The sequence below is a fragment of the Myotis yumanensis genome, unplaced genomic scaffold (genome assembly GCF_028538775.1).
Source record: "Myotis yumanensis isolate MYYU_CA2020_CCGP unplaced genomic scaffold, mMyoYum1.0.hap1 SCAF_10, whole genome shotgun sequence".
In the NCBI taxonomy this organism is placed as follows: Eukaryota; Metazoa; Chordata; class Mammalia; order Chiroptera; family Vespertilionidae; genus Myotis; species Myotis yumanensis.
In genome coordinates this window covers 26,194,624-26,207,709 of record NW_027223761.1, presented here as the reverse complement: position 1 = coordinate 26,207,709, position 13,086 = coordinate 26,194,624, and the positions used below count along the sequence as shown (strand labels likewise).

The 13,086-nt window shown below is 34.8% G+C and overlaps 1 pseudogene; it reads right to left on the bottom strand.

Moving 5' to 3' along the window:
• Positions 1 to 1,284: 1,284 nt before the first annotated feature.
• LOC139019153 (small nucleolar RNA SNORA48) lies at positions 1,285 to 1,429 on the bottom strand (annotated as a pseudogene).
• Between the last annotated feature and the right edge of the window lie 11,657 nt (positions 1,430 to 13,086).

Here is a 13,086-nt window from a genome sequence, read left to right as displayed (position 1 = left end):
CCCACTACTACCGTAGAGGCATTTTTTATTTGTGGATGGATGCCAAATTTTAATTGCTAAAATGTAGGGACAAAAGGAGAGCAGTCTTATGTTGCCATGATGTGGACATCATCCTGACGTTTATAAGATGGGGCATAAGTAGGAGGTTGGGCTAACCAAACACAACAAAATGATTTCTAAAATCTCCTGGCTATAATTTATTTTTTTCATTCATTCTTAAATTTCCTATATGCTGTGGCTTCTTTATTAATGGTTTCAGAAAACAGTATTCTCCAGTATCTTCCCAAGGAAGATGCTTGAATGGCAATGTTTGTAGAGCATTTAGATGTGAAGATAACATTATTCTACATTTGCATGATGACTTGGCTGGATATAAAATTCAAAGTTTGAAAAACTCTTCTCTCAAAATCTTGAAAATACTGTTCCAATGTATTTTTGTTTGCAATGTTGCTTATGTGAAGTCTAAAGTCATTCTAGTGTTTATTTTTTAATGCATATGTTTGTTTCATTACCGATTCACATTTTTTGTAGATATATGGATTATTTCAAACTAGAAATTAAAGTCCTTCCATAAGCAATTATTTATTTAATTATTTCATTAGTGATTTCCACATCTGTTTCTTTAGATACCTATTATTTTAATATTAGTTGTTCCAAAATGGATTTCTAAATATTATAATTATTTTCTAAAATTTTATATTTCTTCGTTCTTCAATATTTTGTTTCTATTGCTTATATTTCATTCTCTTTATCTTTTTGGCTTATATCAGTTAAAAATATTGCTTTACTGCATAGAGGGAATGTGGAAAGAATCATAAGTAGATATGTATAGTTTCTGTCCACTATCTTTACCAAGAAATTGCCAATGCAGATTTCAAAAGATACCAAAAAGTTAAGTTCCATATTGAATGCCTGTTTTTTTTCCCTAACAGTACTCAGTGAGCAATTTCACAACCACTTTTTTCTATTTTTTGGGGGGGTACACATTAAGTAGTAACTCCCCATTTCCCGTTCCCCTCAGCCCCTGGAAACTACTATTCTATTTTTTGCTTCTAAATGACTATCTATTGTAGATACTCAGAGCAGTGGAATCATGCAGTATTTGTACTTATGTGACTGGCTTTTAAAAAAATGATTTTAGATTTTATAATGAAATCTAACTCCTTCGCAATGCCTACAACTGGTTTATATTTGTTTATTGCCTGTAACAAGCTTTTTATGTGTTTCAGGTAGCTAATATGTTCGGTCAAAATTATACTTCTTGGAAGACCTAATCTTTTTTTTTTATGTGCCCCAGGCATGAAACAGTTCTGTCCACCAACACAGGCATCAAGCTAGAATGTACTAAGGAGTGTATGTCTGCTTTGCTCCTGACTGATCTAAGAGCAACACCACCCATCAGGTACCTCCTTGCCTATTGCCAGGGGGGTTGGAAGAACTAATCTTAACAGAATTTCTTTTGACAATGATTTATACATCAAGCTTTCAGGGACTTTGATCTCCTGACTGGCAGCATTTCACTTATGATTTGCTGGCAAGTATGGAAATCAATAATCTAGATACGGTCTGACATATGGAAAATACATCACAATATTGAACTATTTTTGTAACTGATTTTTTTTTTATCATATAGTTCACCACTGTCTAAAAGGCTAGCCACTTCCATCCTGAGTTTTATATAATATAATTTTCACAGTTTTGTCAGAGTTAATCACTCTTCCATTTAGTCATCAGTGAAATAATTTTTAGTCCTATACAATCAGATGGGCATTGCAATCTAAAAATTTGATAAGCATGCTTTCAAAAATCTGACATAAAAAATCAACAAAGCAGAGGATCAGTAATAGAGTTAGCTCTCAGAATGGGTATATAATTACACGCTTCAGAAAACCTGCCTGTTGAGGCTTCCCTTCTCTCATTCATCTGAAAAACTGTGGTGACAGTCTTGCCTCAAGCAAGGCAGCCTGTGTGGCGGGACAGCCCAACCTGGGACAGAGGAGCTGGAGGTGCTGCTGCCTCACACAGAACCACTCAGGGGCTCAAGGCCTATTTACGCCAAGGCTTCAGGCTCAGGTGTAATCTAAGATCCAATGTCACAAGTAGTGACAGGTACTTTATATCAAGAAATGTTGCCGAGCAATAATGTGCTTATGTGAGTGGAATGGACACATAGCCTTATAGAAGCCAAAAGAGCTCACAAATATCCTGTCACATTTTATCAGAATTGTGCGGTAGTGGAGAATTTTTTAGCCCTGAAATAGAAGAGTAGGAGAGCAATCAGAATGATATGCCATTCAAAATTCTCAAACGATATATACCAATATCTGGTTCAAGCAGTCAGAGTATATTTGTGTATATGGGCATTGTCAAAGAGGGGGTATATGCCATGGGGGGATGTAACATTGGAGGGACGGGGTGGTTTTCTGTGGGGAGAAAGCCAAAAGGAACAATCAAGGAGGTAGCAGGAGGAGGGTGAAGGATTAGACCAATTGAAGCCATTTATTTCCTAGAAACAGCCTGTGTACCTTGATGCTGCACTTTTCTGCTCTACTCTCATAGATACACCACAGTCTGTAAGAAGCAGCTGTCAGAGTCCAGTGCGTACTGATAATCATTGTCAAGTCACAGCAATTATCACAAATCATAACAGGCATATAGCCTCGGGATTAAGAAATTTTATACTTTTAATAACTCTTCTATATTTAATTGACAAAAGAAATCATGTCACATCTAAAACCAAGTTCTGAAAGAAAATTCCAAATGTTTACAACAAATGGGTCACAAGTTTTTGCTTAATCAAGAGATATTGAATACACAGTCAGTCTGTGTGTGTGTATATATATATATAAATACTTTCCAACAAGATGAACACCAGTTTATTGACAAAATATAAAAACAAAGGGTTTAGGGATTTCTTTCAGTTTGTTGTTGTTGTTATGTTTAGAAAATAAGTGTAGTCCCCAAAAACAGCATTTGAATGTAGGAATGTGGGAGGAGATAAAAGAAGATCTCTATTACAAGGATGTCTGAGGTATCTATTATTACAAATAAACCATACTATTGTACAAGAAAATTTATAATTTATGCAAGTTTTCTTAATAAATATTATCACCAAATAGCTAAAATATAACATAATCAATTCAAATGTTGTATGAATCATTGAATTATATTTTCATTAAAATAGAATGAGGACTATCTCATCACTAAGTACAGACCAGACAGTTAAGGGTAGTCCCCAAATTCTTTCAATTGTAGCCTTCCTTAAAAACTCTCTACAATATGGAACATGTGTGGGTTATAGATCTAAATGTAAAAGGTAAAATATTGAGTTGAAGTACTTAGAAACTTTAAACAATAACAAAGATCTTTATGACTTCAATGTGGGTAAATATTTCTTAATCACAAGATCGAATGTAATAACCATATACAAAAAAGATAGACAAATTATACTAAATTGAAATTAAGTATTTCTATTCACCAAAAGACATTCTTTAAAAAGTGAAAAGGTGAATTATATATTTTGGATACAGGGCCTTTGTCATTTAAATGTGTTGCAAAATCTGTCCATCTATAATAATAAAAGCAAAATATGCTAATTAGACCGGACAGCCAAACAACCTTCTGGACGTCCTTCTGGACAACCTTCCGGAAGGTTGCAAGGGCCAATACAAGCCACCTTGGCTGCGAGGGCCGAGTCCCTTGCACAAATTTTGTGCATCGGGCCTCTAGTATATCAATAAGAAAAAGATAGTTAATACAATTAGAAGAATTAGTATATCAGTAAGAAAAATATAGTTAATACAAGTAGAACAAATTATCAAGAGGCATTAACAGGCATTTTCAAAAGAGGATATTTACAAGGTTAATAAAAATACAAAAATATAACTAACTAAATAGATAGAGTTTATAGGTGAAGGAACCAAGGAGTGAAAATGGTAGTGGCAGGGTTTACCTGCACTTCCGGTGACTCAGGGAATTTTACTTTTTTCAATTTTACTTTGCCAGAAAATTCTGGTTGTCACAAAGGAATAGTTCCACCAGAGGAAATGGTAAGATTTCCATTAAATTTAAAATTAAGGCTATTATCTGGTCATTCACTTTGAGTCAGTAGACAAGGAAGTTGAAAATAAAACCAGCAATGACCATTATAAAAAAAATAATTACGACTAACAAAGGTAATTAGCTTTGATAATCATGGGGATAGGACTACTACTACATAGTGGGGGCAGGGAGGAATATGTTTCTTACACAATCCACCAAGACATCTCTTTCTACTCCCAAGCCCAGGTTTAACTATAAACTGGCAAGTAGAGCAACATGATATAATAAATGTATGGTAATCAAGGTCTCTAACACTTCAAGGTAAGGGGTCAGCCCACCAGCAAGCCCCTTAGACCAGGAGACATTTTGGGAGTAATGGAGAAGAGTTGAGAATAGTTAAGGGAAGGAGGAGGAGATAGCAATAGTCACAACCTGGAAGCAACTAAGAGCAGGAGCTTGTAGTTCATATTACTAACTGTCCTCGTATAAAATTTTTAAGGAATCGTGATAAGTCTGAATTCAGAGACTATAATGGATAAAACGATTTACCAGGTGTACTTGTTAATAATGTGGATTATTTTCAATAGATGGAGTTACACTTATGTTGATATATATGCAATTTAATATGTATGCTATTTTGTTGCATTGACAGCAAGCTTCAAAACTTCATATGTCCAATTTTCTGAAGGTGTTAACATCATAGATATTTTTACACTTAAAAATGTCAAATTTCATGCCAAAAAAAGAGCATTTGCGGGAAGTTTTAATTCATTACTTTATTTTGAAGAAAAGTGCTGCTGAATACTTCGAGAAGCTTGTGAACATGCTCCATCTCAAGATACTTGTGAACACTGGTTTAAACACTTTAAAAGTGATGATTTCGATGTGAAAGACAAAGAACGTCCAGGTCAACCGAAAAAGTTTGAAGACCAACAATTACAAGCATTATTGGATGCAGATACGTGTCAAACTCAAAACAACTTGCAGAAAGATTAAACGTTGGTCAGCAAACAATTTCCAATTGTTTACAAGCAATGGGAAAGATTTTAAAGGAAGGAAAATGGGTACCACATCAACTGAATGAAAGACAAATGGAAAACTGAAAAGTCATCAGTAAAATGTTGCTCAACGGCACAAAAGAAAGTCTTTTTTGCATTGAATTGTGACTGGTGACGAAAAGTGGATTTATTTTGAGAATCCCAAACACACAAAATCATGGGTTGATCCAGGTAAACCATCAACATCGACTGCAAGGCCAAATCGCTTTGGAAAGAAGACAATGCTCTGCGTTTAATGAGATAAGGAAGGTGTGGTGTATTATGAGCTTCTAAAACCAGATGAAACCATTAATACTGACAACAAATCAGCAATTTGAACCACGCTTTGATTGTGAAATGACCAGAATGGGCCAGAAGACACAGCAAAGTAATTTTGCTTCATGATAACGCACCATCACACACTTCAAAACCAGTTAAAGACACATTAAAAGATCTTGCCTGGGAAGTATTAACCCACCCGCCATATTCACCAGACCTTGTTCCTTCAGATTACCACTTGTTCTGATCGATGGCACACGCACTTTCTGAGCAGCTATAAAGAAGTAGAAATTGGGTCTCTGAATGGTTTGACTCAAAAGAAGAAAAGTTCTATTAGGACAGTATCCACAAGTTACCTGAAAGATGGGGGAAATGTGTAACTAACAATGGACATTACTTTGAATAAAGCACTTTTGATGTTTCTCTTTAAATTATCTTGTTTTCTTTGATTTGAAAATCCACATTATTAACTGGTACACCTGATAATGTGAGATTCAAGTGCAAACTGTCCACTGTAGTAAAGGCACTTAATATTTCCACCTAGATCTCCACTGTGTATCATCCCCAGTTAGTGTGAGTGTTGGCTATCATCAGTTCACAACCACCCTTTACTTTGGAGAACTGCTCTCAGCTGACAGACACCTGCAAAAAGATACCCCCTGATGCCCAGTCTACCACAGTCAATGCACTGACCACTCACGGGTAGTGATCAACCGATATATTAGTCTTTCCCTGGGCTTGAGGGGAAGACTACTCTGCAATGTGATTTATGTTTCAGACTCTCTATGGATGTAGCCATGGAGGGTCTGGGGTTATCTGAGATGCTGAAGTTCTACATTGACTTTCCCCCTCTCTATTCTGCTTTTCTCACTTTTCTATAGGTTTCCCTGAAAAGCACTCCTTAAACAAACCAAGTACATGTGAACATTTCTTCCAGTCACTGATTTTTGAAAACACAACCTGAGACATTCTATGACCCAAACTGAAAATAAACCGAAAGTCCATTAACAGTTGAATGAATATGTATACTCTTCTATTTGCATTTTATTGCATTATATTTAAATACAATGTGTGGCAGACTATATTTTCCAAAGACAGCTACAAAAATACCTCACATCCCACGTGCCCTTCTTAAAATGGGACCTTAACACTCCTCCCAACTAGAGCTGTTTTGTTCCCCAGTTCCTTCCCTTAAGCCTACTTTTTCCTTTTTTACTGCCTTTAGCAATAGAATACGGAGGCATTTGTTTTTACATTATACTATGTGATTTCTGAGGACAGATTATAAAGATGCCACAATTTCTTCTTGATTTCTCAGGATGCTCATTCTTGGAACTCAGCCATCCTACTGTGTGGAAACCCAACTAGGTAGACTACACAGAGAGATGACATGTTATGTTCCAGCCAACTTACCAGTGGGGGTCCTAGCTAACTACCAGCATTGGCCGTTAAGCATGTGTCGAGGCCTCCACATGGCCCCAGGCCAGCCATTAGAACATCCCCAGCCTTCAAGCGTTCCCTGCTAATGCTCCAGACATCTATGCAGCAGAAACAAACTGTCCTTACTGTGACCAGTCTATATTCCTGACCCACAGAGAATCATAACATTACTGCTTAATGCAACTGATTTTCACAGCACTAAAAAAGTACAGTATATTTATACAGTAGTGAGAATTAGCAGCATATAAATGCATCTCATAATATTGAGTGAAAAAAAAACATACAAAGTTACAGAATATACATGCTGTGAGATTCCATTGCAAATACGAAGAACAGGTAAAATGAACCTATGCTTTTAAAAAATCAGAATAGTAGTTACCTTTGGGGAGAAAAGGAAAGTGGTGAACTGAGCAGGCATGAGGGGAACTTCAGGGATGTTGGTGAAATTCTACTTCCTGACTTGAGCAGTGGTTACACAGTTGTGTTTACTTTGAAACAATTCATCAAGTTGGAGTAATTAGTATTTGTTAAATTTCTATAGACTTACACAGATTAAAATTTATTTATTTATTTATTTATTTATTCATTCATTCATTTTAATTCTTTATTGTTTAAAGTATTACATAAGTCTCCTTTCCCTCCCATTGACCTCTCCCCAGTGCCCCCATTCCCCAGCACATGCCCTCACCCCCCTATCGTCTGTGTCCATTGGTTATGCTCATATGCATACATACAAGTCCTTTGGTTGATCTCTTACCCCCTCACTCCCCACCTTCCCTCATAGGTTGAACAGTCTGTTCGATGCTTCTATGACTCTGGTTCTATTTTTTGTTCAGCAGTTTATGTTGTTCATTGTATTCCACAAATAAGTGAGATAATTTGATATTTATCTTTCTCTGACTGGCTTATTTCGCTTAGCATGATGCTTTCCAGTTCCATCCATGCTGTTGCAAATGGTAAGAATTCCTTGTTTTTTACAGCAGTGTAGTATTCCACTATTTTTTTTAATCCACTCATCTGCTGATGGGCACTTAGGCTATTTCCAAATCTTAGCTGTTGTAAATTGTGCTGCTATGAACATAAGGGTGCTTATATCCTTTCTGATTGGTGTTTCTGTTTTCTTGGGATATATTCCTAGAAGTGGGAGTACTGGGTCAAATGGAAGTACCATTTTTAATTTTTTGAGGAAACGCTATACTGTTTTCCACAGTGGCTGCAGCAGTTTGCATTCCCACCAACAGTGCAAATGGGTTCCTTTTTCTGTGCATCCTCTCAAGCACTTGTTGATTTGTTGATGATAGTCATTCTGACAGGTGTGAGATGGTACCTCATTGTCATTTTGATTTGCATCTCTCGGATAATTAGTAACTTTGAGCATGTTTTCATATGTCTCTTAGCCTTCTGTATGTCCTCCTTTGAAAGGTGTCTATTTAGGTCCTTTGCCCATTTTTTTTGATTGGGTTGTTTATCTTCCTTTTTTTAAAAAATATATTTTATTGATTTTTTACAGAGAGGAAGGGAGATAGATAGAGAGTTAGAAACACCAATGAGAGAGAAACATCGATCAGCTGCCTCCTGCACATCTCCTACTGGGGATGTGCCCGCAACCCAAGTACATGCCCTTGACAGGAATTGAACCTGGGACCTTTCAGTCCGCAGGCCGACGCTCTATCCACTGAGCCAAACCGGTTTTGGCTATCTTCCTTTTGTTAAGTTGTATGAGTTTTGAACTTTAATATATTTGATATTTTAGATTATTTATGTTTTCTCTTTTATCATTCAATTCTGTATATAGTTGGCCCTTGAACAACATGAGTTTGAACTGCAGGGGTGCACTTATAACATATATTTTTTTCAATAAATTCATGCAGTACTATATATGTATTTTCTCTTTTTTATAATTTTCTTATTAATATTTTATTTTCTCTAGCTTACTTTATTATAAAATATAATATATAATATGTAATGTATATAACATAAAATATGTGTTAATCAACTCTTTATGTTATCAATGAAGCTTCCAGTCAAGTAGACTATTAGTAGTTGAGTTTTTGGGGAGTCAAAAGTTATACTCAGATTTTCAATGGCACAGGAAAGCCAATGCCTGTAACCTGTTGTTTAATGGCTAACTATATACCTTTCTTTTGCTTAGTATTTTGAGTTTTCCAAATTTTTCTCCCAAAATAATTAACTGACTAGAACACCTTTATTTTGCAATAAATGACACAATTCTTTAATAAGTATGAAGTAATAAGAAATTATTTGTATATGATAATGTACTTAACATTATAATGCAATAGTTTTCACTTCTAATGTTTCAACATTCTAGACCTAGCATTCTAAAACAGGTATCTAAAGTTTATTAGTATTTAAAACCAATATATTACTTATTGTGCATTTCCTAAATCTGGAATTAAAATTAGGCATTAGTTATTTATAGTTACTATTCCATTAAAAAATAAGTGGTATTTTAAGAGGTCTATGGAATGTCAAAGAGCAAAAGAATAAAACAGTATATATCAATCTTAAGCAAGTTTCTTATATCTGCAAAATCCATGAAATTTTTCTGTTGAATGAAAAGTGAACCTTTGCTAAGAAGAAATAATTCCATATAGTCTCTGTGTCCTAGAGGTAATTATTTCTGTGTGTTCTTTTTATCTGGCAAGAATAATCTCAGAGTGATATCAATGCCATTTTTGGAAAGAAACAGCTCCTCCAAATACTTATTTAGTTCTATCTCTTTTCAGGGATATCTTCCAATTTTAATTAAAACAATTCATTTTTTATCAGATCAACTGAGCATGAGTTTGAGTAGGAAGGCCTGATGAAGTTAGGGTCATAGTGCAAAATATACAAAATAATAGAATTAGAATTTGTTAAAGTAAAATTCCAGAATCTTTACCAAACTAAGACCACTAAAGGCAGAAGTTGCCCATCTTAACAACAGATGAATTTCAAGACAAATATTTTCCTCATCTAACACACTTGATTAAATAGAAAACACTATCTTTCTCAAATAAACAGAGCTCATTTATTATACAAGCCAATGTCTAATGTGATTTTTATGAAATACGCTTAGATAAAAATGTAAACATATTCATGAGGCAGACCAAATAATTAATTAATTAAAATTAAACAAGCTGATTGCAAGTACAGATTACTGAATATTAAGAATTAGTATTCTTATTATAAAATCTATTTCTGGGCCTTGAAATACACCAAGGAATGATATGGAGTGAAGATTAAACCTCCTAGTATAGTGCTTTTTAGCGATGTATTTTATTAGAAATAGTTTGTTCTTTGAAACAGTTGAATTGGCATAATATCAGACATTAGAGGGTCCCTGAAAACACTCAGGACTCTTACTGAGTATCTTTATACAGTCTTGGATAAATTGAAAATCTGCTTCTGAGGAATTTTGAGACATATACCAAATGTTTTCTTTTATCTTCATATATTTTATGTTTAAGAAATTTTTAAAATTCAGGCTTTGAGAGCTAGTTTGGTGTAATGGGAAGACCATATAAGATTTAGAATCAATCATCCTAGGTTTGAGTATTAACTATAATTTACCATCTGAGCAAATTTAAACATTTTATTCATTTAATCCTTCTGAACTATAACTCAATTCTCTGGAAAATGTAATATGTGCTCTTTGTTCCAAAAAGTTGCTCTCATGATAAAATAACACATTGAATTCAAATTGCGTGCTCATGCATTAGCTGTAGAAAGATTTCAAAAAATGTCTACTCGGCGCACTAAATTTACACATATGAAGGAGATTGTTGAACATCAAAATACAAATTGAATCCTGTGGAATGGCATTTCAATATTTGGAAATAAGTTACATTCTTCAATTAAAAAAATATTTGGAACTATTTTATTGATTTTTCTCCATATCATCACAAATATATTAAAATATCTCACACACGATTCTTCAGTGTCTCAAATCTTATTGTGTAGTGTTGACCAAATGAAGTATCAATAACTAGGTTGTATTACTGTCTTATTTGCAAAACTCTATTTCATTCCTCAGTTGTAGAATCATAGATACTGAGCCAGAAGAGACTTACCAGGGATCTACTTCAACTACTCTTTCTTCTAAAATGTCTCCAGAAGTAAAAACAAAGCATATTGACTATTCTTTAGACAAATTCACACCTGTTCTATTCTCCTGTAGTAAATGCAGACCACAGCATTACGCTTATGTTTTCTCTTCTTTCAGAATTGCAGGTAGAGTACACTTTTCTTACAGGGTTTCTTTTAAAAAATAGAAAAAAGATCAATGCTGTCATTCAGATGAAACTCAAAGGGTTTTCTAATTTCAAAGAGTAAACATTTACTTACAGAAGATTAAGTCATCAATTATAAGATAGAGACAAATTGTTTCTATGCTTTTGTGTTTCTTTTTCTTTTGAATTAATTTGTTCCTTCCAAGTCTAGGAGTCATCACTGCAGAAATATTAAGGCTCCAAGGGTGTAGATAAGAAGCCACAGTATATTTTTAAACATTCTTTAGCCTGTCTGGATTGGCATTAAGGGGAGAAGAAAGACAACCCATGGTCCCCTTTAATCTTAATAGAATAAAGGAGGACAGCATGTACATAAGGACAGAAGAATGCCTCAGCTTCAGCATTGTATTGTGATATGCGAGACAACATTTAAGTCTAGTTCAAACCTTAAGGTTGACAACAGAAAATCCTTCTAGATATGAAAAAAGAAGAATAAAAAGAAGTAAATAGAGGAATGTTTTATAAGGATTACATCTTTATATTCCAATCCCTGAAATTATAATGCTTCCATTGCTAGAATTCTCAATAGGAAAATAAATCACATGTTTGTCACCATTAAATCATGACCACTCAAGATTTGTTTGAAATAATTTGATACTGAGAGTGTGTGTGTGAACATACCAATCTAGACATTGGAAGAATCAAAAGCTATGTTATATGTCATAGATTTTTTTTAAGTAACATTGTCTTATTTTGAATAACACATGGCTGAGCACTGTATTTTACATGATTAGAGCTTCTAAATATAGGCATTTCTGTATCAGTTATCAATTTCCTGACTCTCAGCTCCTAATCCACCCATTTTTATCCTGTTTTGTGGCACTATATCTGAACTCTGTAAACATTTCTGTTAGTTGCTATAATATTAGGCTCTTGAAAGGTCACTACAAGTGGAAGGGCCTTTATTACTTGGTCTGTAGCCTTTCTTATAGCTTCCTGGCTAGTGATGGGTAAGAGAACCCATAGTGCACGACCCCAGAAAGTTTTATCTGCAACAGAGCAGGTTCCTTATCAGTGAATTTAACGTGCATCCCAGTAGGTGGTTTGTTTGCCAGCTTCAATCTCAGAAATTATCTGAGATGCCACAGATAATAGTAAAGAAATTATCTTTGCTATCCAGTGGGCCTCAGACACAACCTCCAATGAGATAAATAGGTTAAGCTTCCTAATTTCCCCCTTAGATTCACTTAGCTCTAAATGTAGTAGCTGCTCCCTACATCTGTCATTCGTATATTCTTTAGAGTTCTCTTTATCCATCTTACAAGTTAATGCCCCCGTGAGAGCTCTTTACGTGAAAATCTCCCTGCTTTAATTACTGGTGTGATATTTGTCTCCTGCTTGGATCCTGGTAGATATATGTCCCTGCGAACTCCTGTTTCCTTTTTAAAAGAGCTCTTATTTCCATATTTCACAGAGGTCGAAAGCAAAGGCAGAAAAATCCGGTTGCTAGAGTCTGAATTCTGGTTCTACTACTTGACTTCTGCAGATGGATGATATAAGCGGTACTTGCCTCATAGCATTGCTGTGAAGGCTAAATAAATTCACGCAAGGTCCATAGAACAGTGCCAGGCAAGTAGAAAACTATGAATGCCAGCTATTGTTATTATTTCTTTAATTCCCCCTTCGTGGAGTTATAGGCACAGGAAATCATAATATACACATTCATAAATTTGGTGTAGAATTGTATAAATAGCAAAATGGAGATCCTGACTTAAATATTCACCTTTTACAGGAAACCTTTTCTAACCATCTTCTCACCTTCCCACTTCTTTGTGTTATACATGACTTCGTCCCTGCAATTATCACACTGCACTCTAAGTAGTATCTTTAGAAGTCTATCTTCTAGACTAAAATGAGAGCTGTATACTACATCCCACTCATATTTCACACATAGCAAATGCTTATGAAGTGTTTAAGGAAAGAGGGTGGGAGCTAAAGAATAAATTATTTATTTATTTTTATCATTCTCCTCAATTTTCAAGACAGAAAATTTAACC